This window comes from Austrofundulus limnaeus, unplaced genomic scaffold (assembly GCF_001266775.1).
Source record: "Austrofundulus limnaeus strain Quisiro unplaced genomic scaffold, Austrofundulus_limnaeus-1.0 Scaffold14, whole genome shotgun sequence".
Lineage (NCBI taxonomy): Eukaryota > Metazoa > Chordata > Actinopteri > Cyprinodontiformes > Rivulidae > Austrofundulus > Austrofundulus limnaeus.
Genome location: NW_013952416.1, coordinates 4,082,081 through 4,086,455, shown reverse-complemented (window position 1 = coordinate 4,086,455; position 4,375 = coordinate 4,082,081). Strand labels below are relative to the sequence as shown.

The window sequence follows — 4,375 nt, the reverse complement described above, 5'->3', positions numbered from 1 at the left end:
AAACAATACATTACAATCTGGAAAAGTTTCAAACATATTGTCTTTTCAGTTTCAAATTATTTTTTTCAGTTTCAAACTTTTTATTTTCAGTTTCAGAGTTATGACCCCGATTTAATGTGGGGGGCGGGGCCTCGGATGACAGGCGGTGCAGAATCATGATTGACAGCTCAACACGGGCTGGACAAGTTGTTGCATTCAGGAACCACCAGCTTCATAAAAATCTGTTTGGTTATTTTTTATATATAAGCCCAAAAAGCAACAGGGGCATTCTGGCCAAACTTGGCCGCAGATCAAGCCCTTTAGGCGGGGACAGGTTGATAGCTGGCCGTGCGGATAATATATATATCGTAGTGAATTTAGTTTCAGGTTGGATATTGGATATTTGCGTTCCGTGAATCAAGCGTTGTCTTCCTCTTGTCTAAACCGGTGAAAGCAGTCTGACGTTGGCCAGCAGCCCTAAGGCTGCTCGCTCCTCCACACACGGTGGTTTGCTTAGAGATCGTCAATAAGTTACCGACCAATGTGCAGGAAAAAAATTCAATAGCTTCCAGGTCATGTGACCCAGACACATGAAACACGCGACAAACTGTTCAGTTAGATGAGACACACAAGGCACACTCTTTAGTTTTTGATTTTATTGCTTTTGCTATTTTTAAGGATTTATTGTATGTAAAATTTATGATTTTTCTTCAATAGCTTCAAGGTCATGTGACTCAGTGTGCCTTGTGTGTCTCATCTATCTGAACAGTTTGACATGTGTTTCATGTGTCTGGGTCACATGACCTGGAAGCTATTAAAGAAAAATCATGAATTTTACACTTAAAATTTATTTAAAAATAGTAAAAGCAATAAAATCAAAAACTGAAGGGTGTGCCTTATGTGTCTAATCTAGCTGAACAGTTTGACAAGTGCTTCATGTGTCTGGGTCACATGACCTAGAAGCTATTGAAGAAAAATCATCAATTTTACACAAAATAAATCCTTACAAATTGTAAAAGCAATAAAATCAAAAACCAAATATGTGTGTCTTATGTGTATCATCTAGCTGAACAGTTTGTCACGCGTTTCATGTGTCTGGGTCACACGACCTGGAAGTTATTGAATTTTTTTCCTGCACATATTTTTTCCGTCGGTAATTCATTGACGATCCCTAAGCGAACCACTGTGTGGAGGAGCGAGCAGTCGGAGGGCTGCTGGTCGACGTCAGGCTGCTTTCACCGGTTTTGACAAAAGGGAGACAACGCTTGATTCCTGGAACGCGAATATCCAATATCCAACCTGAAACTAACTTCACTGTGCCATAATATATTCCCCCCTCCCGCGTCAAACACAATAGTTTCAGAAAATGTTAGAGAACAGCTGAATAAAGTTTGAAACTCGTCTGAGCAGACCTGGAAAACTTCGCTGTCGGTCTGTTAGCAGCAATGTCTGGAGCGAGCCCCGGCTACAGCTTAGATCTCCATGTCGCAGATCGAGTGCCTCCCCTGGTCAAAACGAGTCGGTCAGGCCGCCTGGGCTCCACGTCCAGGGGGAGAAGCCAAACCCACTTAAGCCTGTATGCATATTATCAGGCATACAGATGATAAGTGCCTTCCAACCTACCAGGAGTTAAAGGAAGGACAGTCTGCAGACATTTTAGAACTGATAACCTCAAAGAAGAGACATTTATTGGACTGACAACATTCCACACACAGCTGGTGGTTCCTGAAGGCAGCAACTTGTCCAGCCCCTGTTGAGCTGTCTATCATGATTCTGCACCGCCTGTCATCCGAGGCCCCGCCCCCCACGTTATATTGGGGTCATAACTCTGAAGTTTGAAACTGAAAAAATAATTTGATACTGAAAAAAATAATTTGAAACTGAGAAATATTTTGAAACTGAAAAAAATATATTTGAAACTGAAAAAAATATTTGATACTGAAAAGACAAGATGTTTGAAACTTTTCCAGATTGTAATGTATTGTTTTTCAGTTTCAATTTTTTTTTCAGTTTCAAATATACTGTATATATATATTTTCTGTTTCAAAATTATTTTTTCCGTTTCAAAATTGTTTTTCAGTTTTTCAATTTTTTTTAAATTTTGAACAAAACTTATGACCCCAATTTAGCTCCATGCAACAAAACAATCCGTTTGAAAATCCAATGAAAATTGATGAAGTTATGGTTATTTAATAGTAAATGCATCATTCACGTTCATGTTAAGAGTGGGAGTGCTGTCTGTACCAAGATGGCCGCCATGTGACGATGTCTGTCTCCATAGGCCAACAGCGGGGACGACCTATCTAGCCTTTATATCTATGATCTGGACATCCAGTCCATCAACAGGTTGTATGTAAATATTGGTTGGGCTACACGAATTGAAAAGAAAATAAAACGTCCTGAGAAAAGAATGAATTAAGTTGTTCCCACAGCTGTTACTCCTATGTTGGTCGTCGTGGTTCAGCCCAGGAGTTGTCTCTGGACCGTCAGGGTTGTGGTTACCATAGAACCATCCAGCAAGAGCTCCTCCACGCCCTCGGCTTCAACCACAAACAGTGCCGTTCTGACAGAAACCAGCACATCCGGGTCCTGTGGGAGAACATTAAGCCTGGTGAGAGTCAGAGTTCAACACCTCATGCCTTAAATGTTATAAACCTAATTACAAGTCCTAAAACTGAACCTGAATCAAATGATTAGTTTAATGCTATGGTGATGACTGAAACTCAAGTAACAAAATAAACTTTTCTGTATTTAGTGTCCCAACAACAGTCTTTATAGTCACAGACTTCTGTTCTAGCACTTACACATTTTTTGGACACGATCACTTCCGGTGCACATGCAACAGTAGGTTAGCAATGGCATTTTTTTAGATTAAAAAAAGAAAAAAGAGAGACAGGAATCGTGTGTGTAATGCAGGTACAATGGATTAAAGGAACCAAGTTATAAGTTTTACTCTTATGCAGATTATAACCATAAAACTGCAAAGATAAGACATTATTTATGTTTTGAGTTCAGGAAATAAGGCTTTTTTTACTCTGTTGGAAAGAGCAGAGTTTGGACTTTGACAGGCTATTTGTGTGGTTAGGATTGTGTTGCTCCAATGTTGGTGGAATGAAATGATTGATTTTAAGGCAGAAGTGCTGCTGCCCTCACTACCGGAGGGCGCTTGGGTTGTGTCTAGCCTATTTCAAATAATCTGTAATAAAAACACTAAAAGGTTTCTGCTTTTGCACAAAACTTAAAGTTGCCTAAAATAATTTCATATTCTGTAAAACACAAATGCATATCAACACACACACAGTGTGGGGTGTAGGCAGGATAGACCTGGGGAACAGGCAAAAATTCAGAGATCAGGGGGGAAAATGGTATTTATTACCAAAATGCCTGGCGAGGCAGCTCAAAAAATACTTATAGAATCGATTCTCAGGGAACACGAAGAACATGGGGAGAAAACCACACTGACTGGAGTTGACAGTACAATGAACTGATAAACACTGAGGACAGGACGTAGAATATAAAGGCCAACTAATGAGAGAGAAACACCTGGAGGAGAGGCAAGAGGAAACAGAGATACACAGGGAGACAGAAACAGTAGAAAAACCAAAGCACAATAAACAGACCATGACACAGACTTACCTCTTGAAGAATTTAATGTCCTTGTCAGAAGCAGCTAAACTGAATGCAGAACTGTTGCTTCAACGTAAGGCTCTCAACCTGTTCCCATAGCTGATGGATTTCCTCTCAGAGAGAATAGTTTCCTCCAAAACTAAATCCATTACTGTGCTCCTTAAGGACGTCCACAGTTAAATTGTTCCAATCCTTAGCCTCCTCATTAGTAGGAAAGTGGAAAAATCAAAGAACTGTACCTACGAGTCAGTGGACGCAACGACACACAACAGAACTCAGTTATACCAGTAGCTCGCAAATGTTTCAACTTTTGCGTTTGTTTTCGTTTACGGTGTAGCTCTAGCAGCTACTGCTGAAAACAATATGGAGCAGGAGGCAACCTGAAGTCGTAGACGTGGCTTCAATTTAAATGGAAGTGTGTCACCACTATTTGTGGCATATAGGCTATTCAACCCCTCGTTTTACTGTCAAACTAAGTTCTTGACTTGTGAATAGAGGATCTCGCTGCGCAGGTGGCCTTGGGGGCTCGGTGCTTGGGGTCTCTCTCGGGGTCTGTGGCTCTGGTCCCCCTTATGTTTGCCTTGGGTCTTGGGGGTCGGGTCTGTGGTCCTCCACAGTCACTATTTAATATTCCGTTGGAGAAATCTTGTATTTATATGCATGTTCACAACCACACAAAAATAGACATTTGGATCCTGTGGTTTCTGACAATCACTGGATGTGTGTGTGTGTGTGTGTGTGTGTGTGTGTGTGTGTGTGTGTGTGTGTG

At 40.9% G+C, this 4,375-nt stretch overlaps 1 pseudogene; it reads left to right on the top strand.

Annotated features, from left to right (window-relative positions):
- The window catches only part of LOC106513614 (high choriolytic enzyme 1-like), a 16,625-nt pseudogene that overhangs the window by 8,854 nt on the left and 3,396 nt on the right, over nt 1-4,375 (top strand).